Source organism: Ovis aries, chromosome 10 (assembly GCF_016772045.2).
Source record: "Ovis aries strain OAR_USU_Benz2616 breed Rambouillet chromosome 10, ARS-UI_Ramb_v3.0, whole genome shotgun sequence".
NCBI lineage: Eukaryota > Metazoa > Chordata > Mammalia > Artiodactyla > Bovidae > Ovis > Ovis aries.
The window spans coordinates 63,650,729-63,668,573 of record NC_056063.1 but is presented as its reverse complement, the minus strand read 5'-3'; positions in this window follow the sequence as shown (position 1 = coordinate 63,668,573).

Below are 17,845 nucleotides of genomic sequence, written 5' to 3'. Positions count from 1 at the left end.
CCCTCCTACACTGTTGGTGGGAATGCAAACTAGTACAGCCACTATGGAGAACAGTGTGGAGATTCCTTAAAAATTGCAAATAGAACTACCTTATGACCCAGCAATCCCACTTCTGGGCATACACACCGAGGAAACCAGAATTGAAAGAGACACATGTACCCCAATGTTCATCGCAGCACTGTTTATAATAGCCAGGACATGGAAACAACCTAGATGTCCATCAGCAGATGAATGGATAAGAAAGCAGTGGTACATATACACAATGGAGTATTACTCAGCCATTAAAAAGAATTCATTTGAATCAGTTCTGATGAGATGGATGAAACTGGAGCCGATTATACAGAGTGAAGTAAGCCAGAAAGAAAAACACCAATACAGTATACTAACACATATATATGGAATTTAGGAAGATGGCAATGACGACCCTGTATGCAAGACAGGGAAAGAGACACAGATGTGTATAACGGACTTTTGGACTCAGAGGGAGAGGGAGAGGGTGGGATGATTTGGGAGAATGACATTCTAACATGTATACTATCATGTGAATTGAATCGCCAGTCTATGTCTGACGCAGGATGCAGCATGCTTGGGGCTGGTGCATGGCGATGACCCAGAAAGATGTTATGGGGAGGGGAGGTGGGAGGGGGGTTCATGTTTGAGAATGCATGTAAGAATTAAAGATTTTAAAATTTAAAAAATAAAAAAAAAAGGGAAAAAAAAAAGAATTTTCCGCAGTTTGTTGGGATCTGCACAAAGGCTTTGGCATAGTTGATAAAGCAAAAATAGATGTTTTTTTTTTTTTTTTTCTGTAACTCTGCTTTTTTGTTGATCCAGCAGATGTTGGCAATTTGATCTCTCATTCCTCTGCCTTTTCTAAATCCAGCTGAAACATCTGGAAGTTCATGGTTCATGTACTGTTGAAGCCTGGCTTGGAGAATTTTGAGCATTACTTTCCTAGCGTGTGAGATGAGTACAATTGTGCGGTAGTTTGAGCATTCTTTGGCATTGCCTTTCTTTGGGATTGGACTGACCTTTTCCAGTCCTGTGGCCACTGCTGGGTTTTCCAAATTTGCTAGCATATTGAGTGTAGCACTTTCACAGCATCATCTTTTAGGATTTGAATAAAATCTTACTTGGAGCTCAAACATCCATCTTTCTCTCTGATCACAGTTATAGCAGCATTGTTCTTCTATTCCTACTATGTATTTAAGTCATATCCATGAAACACATTAAAACTAACACAAACTATTCTTCTGTTTTACCTCTGACTTCAACATTGCATACATTTCCTTTCTAACCCAAGCTATAATCCATCCAGGAATTATATTAAAAATGATATTCCACAGCCTTAACCTGGAATGGTAGCACCAAACTGACACCAGACAATTTCCAGAACTCTTATCTCATAGTTCAAAATTTACCCACTGCTCTTTGGTGTGGCCACTTATATGTTATATCAAATTTGTATAGATGCACACATGGTTTCTGGGCTTTGTTCTACACCCTTATAATACTCTGCCTCCTCTTGTATAATATCACTGTCTTAGTTATCCTATTTTTATAATAAGGCTTGAAATATAGAATGGCTTGTTCATTTACAGTTTAAGGACCTTTTCTGATTTCCCCATAAAATGCAAAACCAGCTTGTTAAATTTCACTAAAAAAAAAAAAAAACACGCCTCTTTGTATTATGAAAATAACTGCATTTTATCTGTACATTAATTTGGATACACATTTCTCTGTCAAATAGCTCTCCTTTATCTCTCTTTGCCTCCTTAAATCTTAATTCAGAAATATTTCATCTACTAGCATTCAAAATTCTTGCCCTATCTGAGGGACTGAGCAACAATATAGTGACTAGCCTACATGAAGCCATGAATGAAGAATGTCAACTTTCCAGACAGACAGGGCAATGTGACATTGTGCCATGGATCTAGAAGGTTTACCTATTCAATTCAGTTCAGTTCAGTCACTGAGTCATGTCCAACTCTTTGCAACCCCATGAATCGCAGCACGCCAGGCCTCCCTGTTCATCACCGTCTCCCGGAGTTCACTCAGACTCACGTCCATCGAGTCAGTGATGCCATCCAGCCATCTCATCCTCTGTCGCCCCTTCTCCTCCTGCCCCCAATCCCTCTCAGCATCAGTCTTTTCCAACTCTTCGCATGAGGTGGCCAAAGTACTGTAGTTTCAGCTTTAGCATCATTCCTTCCAAGGAAATCCCAGGGTTGATCTCCTTCAGAGTGGACTGGTTGGATCTCCTTGCAGTCCAAGGGACTCTCAAGAGTATTCTCCAACACCACAGTTCAAAAGCATCAATTCTTCGGCGCTCAGCCTTCTTCACAGTCCAACTCTCACATCCATACATGACCACAGGAAAAACCATAGCCTTGACTAGACAGACCTTAGTCAGCAAAGTAATGTCTCTGCTTTTGAATATACCATCTAGGTTGGTCATAACTTTTCTTCCAAGGAATAAGTGTCTTTTAATTTCATGGCTGCAGTCACCATCTGCAGTGATTTTGGAGCCCCATAAAATAAAGTCTGACACTGTTTCTACTGTTTCCCCATCTATTTCCCATGAAGTGATGGGACCAGATGCCATGGTCTTAGTTTTCTGAATGTTGAGCTTTAAGCCAACTTTTTCACTCTCCTCTTTCACTTTCATCAAGAGGCTTTTAGCTCCTCTTCACTTTCTGCCTTAAGGGTGGTGTCATCTCCATATCTGAGGTTATTGATATTTCTCCTGGCAATCTTGATTCCAGCTTGTGTTTTTTCCAGCCCAGCGTTTCTCATGATGTGCTCTGCATATAAGTTAAATAAGCAGGGTGACAATATACAGCCTTGACGTACTCCTTTTCCTATTTGAAACCAGTCTGTTGTTCCATGTCCAGTTCTAACTGTTGCTTCCTGACCTGCATACAGATTTCTCAAGAGGCAGGTCAGGTGGTCTGGTATTCCCATCTCTTTCAGAATTTTCCTCATTTTATTGTGATCCATACAGTCAAAGGCTTTGGCATAGTCAGTAAAGCAGAAATAGATGTTTTTCTGGAACTCTCTTGCTTTTTCATGATCCAGTGGATGTTGGCAATTTGATCTCTCGTTCCTCTGCCTTTTCTAAAACCAGCTTGAACATCAGGGAGTTCACGGTTCACGTATTGCTTACCTATTAGTAAGCACTTTTCTCAGCGGGGAAAACTACAACCCAGGTTCTACATTTGAAAAGTGAATACAAATTTGATAACATCCTCATATAGGACAGTTTAAACTTCTTACTCTGCAATAATTAAGTTCTGGTAGCTTTTACTGCTTTCTAACCTGGAACCAGAGCAGTCATGCTAAATCACAGTAACCTTGGTTACACATCTATCATTTTTTAAAATTGATTTTCTCTCATTTTTAATGTTATATTTAATATTTACTGTTATAAGTGTGTAGTAGAGGGAAGGATACACGTTGAGAACTTAATGAGGAATGGCTTTTTCTCAATCTTCTAAAGCTAAACTTGTTTTCAAATTTGTATTATTTTTAATTGCAGTAGAAATCATAAATTTACCATCTTAACTGTTTTTCAGTGTATGGTTCAGTGTATGTGTGTGTGTGTGTGTGTGTGTTAGTCGCTCAGTTTTGTCCAACTCTTTGTGACCTCATGGACAGTAGCCCACCAGGCTCCTCTGTCCATGGAATTCTCCAGGCAAGAATACTGGAGTGGATAACCATTCCCTTCATCAGGGGATCTTCCTGACATAGGGGTTAAACCTGGGCCTCCTGTATTGCAGGCTGATTCTTTACTGTCTGAGCCACCATATGATTCAGTAGCGTTGTTTATTTTCATTGTAAAGAGATCTCCAGGACAAAATGAAACTCTAAACCCATTAAGGAACAACTCTTCCTTTTCCCCTCCTGCCAGCTCATGGTGACCACATTTCTACTTCCTATTTCTATGTTTTGACTTCTTCAAATACCTCATTGAAGAGGAATCATGCTGTATTTGTCTTGTGACTAACATTTTATTTAGCATAAGGGCCTCAACGTTAATCCATGTTGTAGCATGCCACAGAATTTCCTTAAGGGTACATAATATTTCTTCTTACATATACATGCACATACATACCACATTTTGTTCATCCATTTGTCTGTCAAGGGACCATTAGTCACAGCCAACAAGCAGGTATATAATAACATATCTGGCCATTTCTACATACACGTGAACAACCAACTGCACTGCTCCATGCCCTGACCACGAGAATATCCCTTCATCACTGTCCCAGGGATGTCTCAGAAAGGGGTTATAATGCAGCACTTTTGGCAGTCCCCGCATATTGTTTAGAATCACCTGTAAACCAGGCTTAAGTCTTCTCTTCCTCAGTTAACTGATCACAGGAAACTCCCCATTTAGTCACAGGTTCATGCTTAAAGAGGGAAGGCAATGGAGCAAGAACAATGACCATAGACATTCGGGCCCATTCTTTATGTACTTTACCTGTGGCTTTAAGGCCTGCTCAGCCCCAGTCTTAGAGATATATACATATATCGCTTCCATTGAATGAGGGAGTGCTGCTGTATACAACCAAATATATGCCTTGGTGGGCCTGAGAACGCCCAGAACATAATGGGTAGCTAGGTCCCATGACAACCTGGTACCCCATGGTTAAACAATCAGTCTCTACTAAGGCCCAGTAGTAGGCTAAGCAATGTTTCTCCAAAGGCAAGTAGTTAAACAATCCAATTAAAAAAAGGGCAGAGGATCTGAACAGACATTTTCCCAAAAAGACATACATAGGGTCAATAGGTACATAAAAATCCTCATCATTAATCACCACCTAAACATTGTATTTTGATTGGCAACTTCAATCAATTCACATTTAAAGTAATTACTGATATTAAAGGACTATTTTCAATTTACTCATTGTTTTTTGCACATCTTGTACTTTTTTGTCTTTCCTTTCCTGTCAGCCTTCCTGTGTTTTTTTTTTTAATGTTTTTTTAGTAGTGATATGATTTGATTGCCTTCTCATTTTCTTTTGTGTATGCGCTATAGATATTTTATTTTTGCCTGTCACTGTAGTTATTTAAAAATAAAGCTTCCTATATAGCTCCACCTATCACTTTATGGTAGAGTTTCACAAATTCCATCTTTACACATTTTATACCATTTAACATAGGTTATTTTTCTGTTTTGCTCCTTTTAATTCTATGTAAAAATTAAAAGTGAATTTATGCACCAAATTTACATTAATACTGGCTACTACATTCATCCATTAATTTACTTTTATCATAGAACTTTATATTTTCATAGGGTTCCCAGTTGCTCTTTAGCACCTTCGCTTTCTTCTTGAAGGACTTCATATTTCTTACAGAGCAGGTCTATATTGAGTACCCTCAGCTTTTGTTTATTTTGGTGTTACTTTCTCCTTCATCTTTGAAGGACATTATACCATATACAATATTCTTGGTTGACAGTTTTTTGTTTTATTTTTTGTTTGTTTGTTTTTCCTAGGTACTAGCATACCATTCCTTTGTGCCCGGCAAGACTTTCACTGAGAAATCTGCTGGGAATCATATGGAAGCTTTCTTGTATGTGATATGTCACCTTTTTCTGGCTGCTTTCAATGCTGTTTCTTCGTCTTTGTCTTTAAAATTTTGATTATAATATGTTTCAATGTGAATCTCTCTGGATTTATCTAATTGGAGCTCTTTGAGCTTCTTGAACTTGTAAGTCCATTTCTTTCCTCAAATTTGAGAAGTTTTCAGTCAGTATTTTTTTTTTTTTTTCAAATTTCTCCTGCTAGAACTCTCATAAGGCATGCATACATAGTAAGTCACTTCATTCATCCATGACTGTTTGTGACCCTATGGGCTATAGCCCACCAGGCTCCTCTGTCCACCAGATTCTCAAGGCAAGAACACTGGAGTGCATTACCATGCCCTCCTCCACGGGACCTTCCCCATCCAGAGACTGAACCCTTGACTCAGTCTCCTGTTTTGGCAGGCAGGTTCTTTACCACTAGCCACCTGGGAAGCCCCATAAGGTATGTATCAGTCCATTTAACAATGTCCCATAAGCTCAGACTGTAAAGAACCTGTGTGCAATGCAGAAGACATGGGTTCAATACCTGGGTCAGGAAGATCCTCTGGAGAAGGGAATGGCAACCCACTCCAGTATTCTTGCCTGGAGAATCCCACGAACAGAGGACCCTGGTGGGCTACAGTTTACAGGATTAGAAAGAGTTGGACATGACATAAGTTCTCTTCCCTCTTATTTTTTTTTAATTTCTCTGATTTATTGATTACAAAAGACATATTTTTCCACTTAACAGGTTCTTCTGCCTGAGCAAATCTGCTGTTAAATCCACTGAGTGAATGTTTCCATTCATTGTCATTTTTCAGTCGGGGATTTTCTGTTTGGCTCTTTTTTATAGCTTCTACCACTTTGTTGACATTCTCTTTTTTCTCAGGCAACATCTGCCTCCTTTTGTTTGGTTGTCTATTTGTGTTCTCTTTCAGCTCATTGAACATCTTTAAGATAGTTATTTTAAATTCTTTGTAAGGCAGCTCTTACATTTGCATTTCTTTAGAGCTGGATTCTGAAGTCTTACTTTGTTTCTCTTGATTGAGTTATGTTTCCATTTCCCTTTATTCCTTGTGATGCTTTGCTGAGTGTGCATGCCTGCTTGCATGCTCAGTCATGTCCAACTCTTTGTGAAACTACGGATTGTGATCCTCCAGGCTCCTCTGTCCATGGGATTTCTCAGGCAAGAATACAGGAGTGGGTTGCCATTTCCTCCTCAGGAGATCTTTCTGATCTCATCCTTGTCTCCTGCATTGGCAGGCAGATTTGTTATCTCTCAGCCACCAAGGAAGTCCATTCTAGGTTGTTACTAATTTGATTCCTATGAGAGATAAAGAGGGTCTAAAGCTTCCCAGTCAACAATCTTAGTGATGTCACTCTCTTGAACTGAACTTTCACATGCCTTGAAGTCTGTGTTGTCATGACTTAACATAATTCACATAACATAGACACAATCCCATTTTCACAGATCACTGTCCTAATGGGAATAGTTTAAATGGTTCTGCCTCACAAAACAAGAATATTATCCTTCTGTTTTAATTTAATCTTTGAGGTGTACTTGACATACATAGCAGAAAATAATACTACCAACAGTGTACATTCACCTTAAACATAAATCAAAACCAGACAAAGAATATTTTGTAGCCTGGCCCTGGAAAATCATTCTGTGGTTTTATTTCAATAAATACTATTAGAATGATTAAAACACTGTGCCCTCTCTCCTTGACAAATATGTTAAAAGTATAAATTTAAATTAAAGTCTTCATGTTAAACAAACTAAACAAAGATTCAATGAAAGTCAAAAAGGAATAATTGGTTTCTTTCAAAGAACACGAACAGATTTAAACAAATGAAGGGGAAAATTCAAACACTAGAGATCCTTCAGCATTACCTATGTTAAATATCTGGGTGAAAATTCATTTAAAACAATGAACTAAATCATTTTGTTCAGCTTTTCATTTTATTGGAAAAACATTTTAATTCATAAATTAAAGATGGTTAAATTTTACATACTACCATGTTCACAGCAATAATTTACAAATTATTTTTATTATGATAAAAGGCACATGAAATTCACCATTTTAAGCATTTTAGAGTGTACAATTCAGTAATATTTAGTATATTCACAATTATTAAATATCTAGTTCCAGAATTTTTCTTTACCCCAAATGAAAGTTGATACCAGTGCTCCTCCCAAATCCTGGAAATGACTATGGTTTTTGTCTCTATGTATTTGCCTATTTTGGATATTATATCAGATGAAATAATACAGCGTGCAGTCTTTTGTCTGGCTTCTTTTACATAGCATAATGTTTTTAAGGATCATTCATGATGTTGCTTTTATCAGTACTTCATTTGTTATTTGTGGATGAATATTATCCCATTGCATAGATATACTGTTATTTTGTTTGTTCATTCTTCAGGCAATAGAGTTTTGCACTGTTTATAAGTTCTGACTGTTGTGAATAGAATAATGCTGCTATCAACATTTACGTGTAAGTTTTTGTTTGAATACCTTTCTTCTATTGTTATGGATATATATGTAGGAATGGAATAGGAGAGTAATATGGTATTTATATTTAACTCATTGAGAAACTGTTAAATGAATTTCTGTAGCAGCTGCACAACTTTACATTCCCATCAGCAATATATGAGAGTATTAATTTATCTAGATTCTTGCCAACACTTATTTTAACCTTTTTCATTTTTGTTATACTTGGTATGAAAGTATTTTTTCATTGTGTTGATTTGCATTTCCATGAACATATATGATATTTAGCATTTTTATTTGCTTGTTGACCATTTGTATATCATCTTAAAAATATCCATTTGAGTCCATTGCCTACTAAAAAAGTTAAACAGCTTATAGAAGTACAATAAACACATCAGACAGCTCACCCACTTAAAGTATATAATACGTTTCCATTATTAGTCATTAACAATGCTGAGTAACTTTTTATTTGCTTATTTTGCATTTGCATATCTTATTCAGAAAAGTGTCTACTCAGATCCAATGCCCATTTGAAAAGTTGAGTTGCTTTTTAATAACAGCTCTAATAAGTTTTCATATATTCCAGGCACATGCTCCTTATCACGTATCAGATTCTGTACACATTTTATCTCATCCTATGGGTTGTCTTTTCCCTTCATTGAGTATGTTTTTTGGAACAGAGTTTTGTGGTTGTTTTTTTTTTTTTTTCCTTTTTAGGGTCCCTTGTATTTTCAGATTCATTTTAGAATCAGCTTAACAATTTCTATAAATAAGTCAACTGAGAATCAGATAGAGATTGGGTTGAATCTACAGATTAGTTTTGGGAAGATTCTAATCCATGAAAATGAGATGTCTTTTCATTAAAATCTTTGGTATTTTTCAACAGTGTTGGAAACTTTTCAAAGTATAAATTTGGAAGTTTGTTTGTTGGTCTTAAACATTTTTTGGTGCTTTATTATTTGTTTTTGAATGGAATTTTTCTTGTTTATTTTTGGATGGTTTGTTGCAAGTTTATAGGGATGGAATCGGTTTTGAGATATGTATCTTACATCTGAAAACTTGAATTCATTTTTTTTTCTAATACTTTTATGCATGCATGCTAAGTCACTTCAGTCACTTCCAACTCTGTGCAACCCCAAGGACTACAGCCTGCAGGACTCCTCTCTCCATGGGATTCTCCAGGCAAGAATATTGGAGTGGGTTGCCATGCCCTTCTCCAGGGGATATTTCCAACACGGGTATCAAACCCGCATCTCTTGCGTCTCCTCTTTGGCAGGTGGGTTCTTTATCATTAGCGCCACCTGGCAAGCCAGGTGCATATTTAAGATTTTCTAAATGATCATGTCATCTGCAAACAAATATACTTGTAATTTTTCTTTTTCAACATTAAAGCTTTTTGTTTTTATTGCCTAATTGCTTTGACTGCAACTTCTATTAAAATGTTGAATAGAAGTGGTAAGAGTGAACATCATGTTTTTGTTCCATGTCTTATAGAAGAAAATCTTGTCTTTTGCCATTAAGCATGATGGTGAATGTGGATATTCCACTGAGGAAATGCCTTTTTATTCTTAGTTTGTTGACGGTCTTTTTTCTTTGTTTTTTGGGCATGGAATGGCATTGGATTCTGTTAAATGAATTTTCTGTGTCTGTTAATAATCATGCAAATCAAAGTATATTCCATTGATGTGTTATGTTACATTAATTCATTTTTAGATATTAAAATGAACTTGCATCCTCAAGACAAATCACTTCATCATGAATATTCATTTTTTTCATTTCTTTTTCTGATTCTTAGACCAGCTAATTTCAATTAACCTATTGTATTGTTTTGTGTACTGATATTTTTTTCCTACCTACTCACCTCTGCTGATGAAATTCCATAGTAAATTTCTCATTTCATTAAATTTTACTTTTCAAATCCAGATTGTTTTTACTTCATGCTTTATAATCTGTACATTTATTTCTTATTATCTGTTTGATGAGATGTCAATTTAGGGGGATCTATATTATAATAAATTTGCTGCTACTGTATTAATCCTGAATCTCATTATGTATTATATTAAATATGCTGGCTCAAACATTGCCAGGTAGATACTTAATAAAGCCCATCATTTATGATTAATCCTAGAATATTAAGACCTATTAAACATTTCAAAATTGAACATTTTTTAAAAGTATATTATATTTATTTCTGGTAAATAAAGGTCATATAAAATATCTTCTGATTTTCTGAATTATATTTTTATGAATAATATTTTATGAATTATAAACCATGGCATATAAGCACAGCATATAAACTATATGTTATATATGTATAAATTATATATTATATTTTATATAAATATAAAGATATTTATTTACATGAATTGTATGAATTATATTTTATATTATTTATAAAGTATATTATACATGATATTATATAATTTATATATTTAACATAAATATACTATATATAATTATGTTATATATAATATTATATGTTATTTATATAAATATATAGAGAAGGCAATGGCACCCCACTTCAGTATTCTTGCCTGGAAAATCCCATGGATGGAGGAGCCTGGTAGGCTACAGTCCATGGGGTCATTAGGAGTCGGACAGGACTGAGCGACTTCACTTTCACTTTTCACTTTCATGCATTGGAGAAGGAAATGGCAACCCACTCCAGTGTTTTTGCCTGGAGAATCCCAGGGATGAGGGGGCCTGGTGGGCTGCTGTCTGTGGGGTCGCACAGGGTAGGACATGACTGAAGCAACTTAGCAATAGCAATAGCAATATAAATATAAATTATTAAATTATAAACCATAGCATATAAACACAGACGTACATGGATACACATAGCCTTGTGGATCCCTTGATGCTATTTTTTACCAGTCAAAAATAATTTCTAGAAATGCATTCAATGCTGTAATAATTATCACAACTCTAAAGTGATAACAGAAAATTTAAAAAAAGTATGTGAATGTGATAATATTTTTGTGAACTTGTGTTATCATATGGAAGATGGGATATACAAATACAGAATGTCTAACAGCAAAGAATCCTATGCATATAGAATAAAATTTGAAGTGCAAATATGAACACATACTTTCTATATATAGCCAAAGAGAGAGTCTTGAAGTAAAGTCACCCGGATAAAATAATCACAGGGAATATGCATGTTTGGGGTTATTATTTGATCATGCACTTCAGAAACTGGGCATCTTGAATAAGAGACTGATTCAAGAGCTAGCACAGGAAAGGACGAGTCTTAAGCATCTCACATTGTCATGTGAGAAAACAAGTTTTCCTCTTTAAAAATAAAATTTCATATAATTACATGTGAAAAAGACACAAGAAACAAATCTGAGATGATTTGAGTATTATAATAATTAAGAGCAATAATGAAATCTTAATGAATGAAACAGAAAGAAAAGAAGGAAGGAAGGAGGGGTGAGAGGGAGGGAGGGAATGGGGAAGAGCAGGAAGAGGGAGGTAAGGGAGGAGGGGAGGGGCTAAAGGGGGACAGTAAGCCATACATAAATTTATGATGGTGATAGTAGGAATTATTCTTACAAGACAATGGTGACAAATCAATTTACAGAAAAAGTTGGGAAATCATTTTGCAAGAATCATAGTAAGACTGTTCAGGCATAAATAATCAATGGATGCTAAATCAGGGAGAGAGTGGGGAGAAGATATAAAGAGCAGAATAGCTCTTGTTTTAAATAACTTTCCACAGACTGCTTGTCCCTTCACAAGGAGAATACACATTGCAAAAGCCAGAGAACACCTGGAAGAACTAGGAAACAGTGAATTCTATTCCTTCATTGTAATTTACTTTTCCTGCTCCAATATCCTGATATATTTTCTTCATTTCTGAGGTTTAGTATATTACCAGAATAAGTTTTGATTTGACTGACTTACCTAAATTTTCTTGAAAAATGGTGATACTAATAAATCTATAGATTCAAGCTTTCATTCTTTACAATTTTGAATGGCTTTCTCTCTAATATAGGGAACCAGCTATCTATATTTAATTTTATAAACTGTTCTTTTCTTTAACATTTATTCTTGTATTGCATTTATTTTTCTTTTTCCCTAACATTCTGTTCATTTTTTAAAAGCTCCATTCATTTCCAGTTTTCCTTTAAGTAAATTCCATATATTCTTAGGAGTCATAAGCAGATGGTTTTCCATAATATATATGCCAGTTTCAATGTTTATCAGCAGCTGGTAACAGTATCAATCTCCCAACATTATCACCAATAAATGTATTCTATCACAAAGTTTCTAAATTAGTCTTTGAGGCACTATCTTACTTTTATTAGTGGTGACACAGAGAATCCTCATATATACATATTAATTTAGTTGAGTAACACCAGATGGTTTTCCATAATATATTCCTCAATGTTTATATAACTCAATCTCCCAACATTATCACCATGTATTCTATATTTCTAAATTATGAGGCACTATCTTACTTTTACTTCTTTTCCATGATATATTTCATATTTGGCATGCCATCTTCTACCATATATGTATTTTGTATTAGGATTTAAAATGAATTTTTAATGATTTGCAGTGGGTTCACTTGATAAGAATTTTAATCATAGTGTAGTTTATTTTACAACAGTTTTGGTCCTCTTTCATAGTTAACACGGGGCCTTATTTGGCGGTTCAGTAAAAGGATCCTAGGCATCTCTAATTTTTTGTGGCTCATTTAGTGACAGCATTATGACAGAACAATGACAAAGGATAAAACCATTTAAAGTCTAAGAAAACCTTCAAACTGTCTTACCTTCAAACTGTCATGGATAATCATGAATTAACTATACATATAATGGTGTTGCTATACAAAGTTCCATAGAGGATCATTATTTCATTCAGTAGTGCAAAGTTACTTTCAAAGTACTATGAATTACACACTACAGAGAGTTTCTAAAAGAACAAGATTAACTTAGGAATAACAAGGTTTTAAATCTTGGTTGGAACCCTGAAATCCCTGTAGCACACTAAAAATATAGTTTCATATTCACTGGTGTACAAATACATAAATCATAAAGGTTTATGCAAGCAAAATAATATAGATGGAATAGAAAGATATTCCTATGTACAAGATAAACTACTTTTTTGGTGTTTAGACTTTATTGTCTCACTAAAATTTCTAACCTATTGGTATAAAAGCATTTTGAAATGATAAACTTTGATATATACTCAAATTATAAATGAAAAATTATTTGTGACCACAAAAATTTTATTGTACACTCTGTTGATATTATTCCTGTCATCTTCTTGAGCTTTTTCAGGAAGTTTAGGATAGTTGGCTTTCCCAGTGGCTCAGTGGTAAAGAATCTGCCTGCAATGCAGGAGACACAGCAGAAGTTGCAAGTTTGATCCCTGGGTTGGGAAGATCTCCTGGAGAAGGAAATGGCAACCCACTCCAGTACTCTTGTCTGGAAAATGCCACGGACAGAGGAGTCTGGTGGGCTAAAGTCCATGGGGTCACAAAGAGTCTGACATGATCAGTCAATTATAAAGGATATCAACCCTGAATATTCATTGGAAGAAGTGATGATGAAGCTGAAGCTCTAATACTTTGGCCACCTGATGTCAAGAACTTACTCATTGGAAAAGACCCTGGTGCTGAGAAAGACTGAGGGCAGGAGGAGAAGAGGCAACAGAGAATGAGGTGCTTGGATGGCATCATTGACTCAATGAACATGAGTTTGAGCAAAGTCAGGGAGATAGAGAAGGACAAGGAAGCCTGACGTGCTACAATTAGTCCATTGGTCACAAAGAGTTGGGTACAACTGAGCAATTGAACAACAACAATAACCCATCCTTTGGACTCCAGAAATATTTATTACTCATATATACCTCTATAACTCAGGTGATTTACCAACCCACATCCCTTGCTGCTTGTCAATGAACTGACACTTTTAAACATTCTTGCCTTCATGTTTCTCTTAAATCTCTCTGAAATCATTGGTAATCTACTTGACACTCTGTCTTTTCTGTAGTGTTTCAGGTATACTATGTACATATTGATACAGTTAGAATTTATTAACAGACTTTTTGATGCTGATATCATTCAGCAAATTTAATCAAAAAAATTACATATCTATTGACCATCAATTACATGATAAGAACTGAGCTAATTTGCTGAAGTTGCAAAGTTGAATAAGGCATTAACTACTGGTAAGCACACAGTATATTAACCGAATTAGATAACTAAACAGTAACTGTGGATAAAGTATGTATAACAAGTGCCAAACCCAAGCAAGTGTACATTTAGTTCAGTATGGATGGCTTAGACATACATACGTTAGATATTTACAGGTGTGAGATATTTATAAGTTGTCATAACAAAAATATGTAAGAAGGCCTTCTATATATAGACAGAAACATGAATGAGATAATCTAAAATTAAACTGAGCCCAATAAAAATTGACCAATCAACAGGCTTATTTGATTCTAATATAATTTAGCAATTGCCAACAGGATGTCAAGTTAAAACTTGGCCAAAAAAAAAGTTTCTATCTCAAGTCTTCTGGGAAATCTGTGTCAGTGTATCCAACTTAAAACAACACATCTGCGTCACTGAAAGAAAAAGTTAATATATTCATATTTTAAAAGATTTTGGTAACATTATGATAATGTGAACAGCAAATTGCTAATTGAATTTCCTAGAGAATATAAAATGATCCTAAGTGAAAGAAATTGCATTGTGCTATAAAATGCAGAGATAAAATCTGTTTTCAAAAAAAGAATTGCATAAGTAACAGAGTATCATGAAAATAAAAGTGGTGTCTAAGACATAGACAAAGTAATATATCAATATAAAATAGTGCTGTAGGTAATGAAATTTAGACACAGGACTCATGGTACACCATATCATTGAAGATAGGATTAGAGATGGCAACTCCATAAAAATGCCACCTACAGTATTGAATTTACAATCACTATGATTCCGTTTTCATTTTTTTGCTTGCTTATTTTGTTGTAAATAACTGAAAAAGAAACATTCAGTTGTAATCTGACATCTCAGACTCCAGTGGTACAATTAAGTGGTTCTTTTGCTCTGCTTCTAGTTGTAAAATAGTTTACAAGTTAAGGATATGCTTGTTCAATTATATTATTTTAATTATATGTATACATATATAAACCTATATGAAAACATATGTAAGGAGCAAAAGGTTAATTTAGTACTGATGCTATTACTTTTAAAAAAATGTTGAATTAATCTATAGGAAATGTATATAAAACCATTCCTGTACTACAGCATATATCTTAGTACGTTTTGGAGAATGTACAACTTTTTTTCACTCACACATATGAAATCTCAAAGTTAATGTTTAAATTAATAATTAAAAGACCTAAGTGAAATGATGAGAACTGGAGAGAACTCAAGTGAAGTCTGAACTGGCTGTTTACATATGTACAACAGTGAAGAATAGCAATGAATGTATTAAAAATGAAAAGTGAAACCATCTATTTTCTATCATATAATAGCAATTTTGCACTATAATAATTGCATCAGTTACAGCATCAAAGTTACATTGACTTGTGTTTGATGAGAGAAAGAAGGAACGTCCTTTTTTTTTTTCTTTTTTCTTTTTTTAATCTGTTCATTTAACAAATGACATGGTGATGCTAGTGGTAAAGAACCCACCTACCAGTGCAGGAGATATAAGAAATGCGGGTTCGATCCTTGGGTTGGGAAGATCCCCTGGAGGTGGAAATGGCAACCCGCTCCATTATTCTTGCTGGAGAATCCCCACGGACAGAGGAGCCTGGCAGGCTACAGCCCATCAGGTCGCAAAGAGTCAGACATGATTGAAGAGACTGAGTACACATACCCACATGCTCCTTAGAGAATAATAATGAAATAAAAGAAGAGTTTGCCTAATAAAGTATGGTTGAGGAATAACTCCTCTCAGAGCACAAAGAATAACTGAAGCAAGGGAAGAGAAGCAGGAAAACAAAGGGTATATTTGACCATCATAATAAGATGTTTAGAAGGTGTGTTCTCAGATGTAAACTTATTAACACTGCAGCAAAACCTATGACCAGCTCAACCATAAAAGTACATAACAACAACAGATTCTTGTCCTCAACAGACCTTCAAGAGATCGTTACCTGTTTGAATTACATACTGCTGTAAACAAGCTCAGTTCAGTTCAGTCGCTCAGTCACATCCGACTCTTTGCGACCCCATGAATTGCAGCATGCCAGACCTCCCAGTCCATCTCCAACTCCCAGAGTTCTCTCAGATTCACCTCCATCGAGTCAGTGATGCCATCCAGCCATCTCATCCTCTGTTGTCCCCTTCTCCTCCTGTCCCCAATCCCTCCCAGCACCAGGGTCTTTCCCAATGAGTCAACTCTTCGCATGAGGTGGCCAAAGTATTGGAGTTTCAGCTTTAGCATCAGTCCTTCCAATGAACACCCAGGACTGATCTCCTTTAGAATGTTACAGATGATAATGGAAGAGCTGTGATTAAGGTCACACTACACAGTACTGTGAAAGCAAAATACTCCATGAAAATAGTCATTTTGTTCTTGTTAATATGAAAACACACACACACACACACAAAAAACACAACAACATGCTTATACACTAACTTTCTGATATGATCCAGCTACCAATATTTCCTGGAACCACTCTAATTCAGGAAGGTTGTAGCTCATGTTATGAGGAACCTAGTGAGAGGTATGAGACATTGCATACAGTTAAAGCGCCCGTTTCTCCTGAGATGTTCTCAAGAAGTGATGTCTGGGAATAAATGTCATGGACAACTAATTCATATATGACTCACTGGTGAACTTTTCAAAAACATGCAACCTTTAAATTATTCCTGGACTGACCATTCCTGCAGAATATACTAATTAAATCTTAGGATCTTTACATTATGTTAAAACTTTACAGTATGAAATAAGAAAATTTATCATGAAGTTAAATCACAATATTGGTTCACTGACATGATTGTGATGGTATTTTTATGAGTATGTTAATGAGGAGATAATTTTCTCTCCCCTTTTCCCTCTGCTCGTATTGCTACATCAGCAACCAAAAAGGTAAATATATATTGGTGAACTATGTACACCAAGAGAAACTTGAAATGAAAGATATGCCTAGTTAAATCAAAAGAACATCTGTAAGTCTTTCAACATATTTGAAATTGACACACAATCTGCTCATAAGCTCACCAGTCCAAGTTTAATGATTTATTCAGATTTGCTGGATGAATCTATCTTCTTTCGTAACAAGGAATTACAAACCTTGTTCGATATTGAATCTATTTAGCTCTAACTTTTGTGCTCCATTGCCTGTTAGTCATGCTGACTTAGTCATGCTGACTCTGCATCTTGGTAAAAGACATTACGTAGTCTCCAATATACCAGACAGCCCTTTGCATCTTGGTATCAGGCTTGCCAAGGGAAATATTAAGCAGTTAAGCACCAGGCAGGACAAATATTTTAATTACACAGAGAAGAGATGGAGCAAGATCAAGTTCAAAGGTATGCATAGGTCCTCAATGGCCAGGGGGATATATTTTGGTGATTTGCCTATGCGTTGTACTCCTCTTGTGCCCCAGTGAAAGGAACCTTATGCTTCTCAACGTGAAGACAGAATTAACAGTGGGGTTGGTCAGGTTCCATATAACACTAATGCTTTAAGCAAAGACAAAATAGTACTCAATGAACATGAAACAAGACCAGATCTTCCTAGACAAAGTGATAAGCCTGGTCTAGGCTCTGTGGTTGTTTTATCTCTTGGTAAGGAAATATATTCCAGGC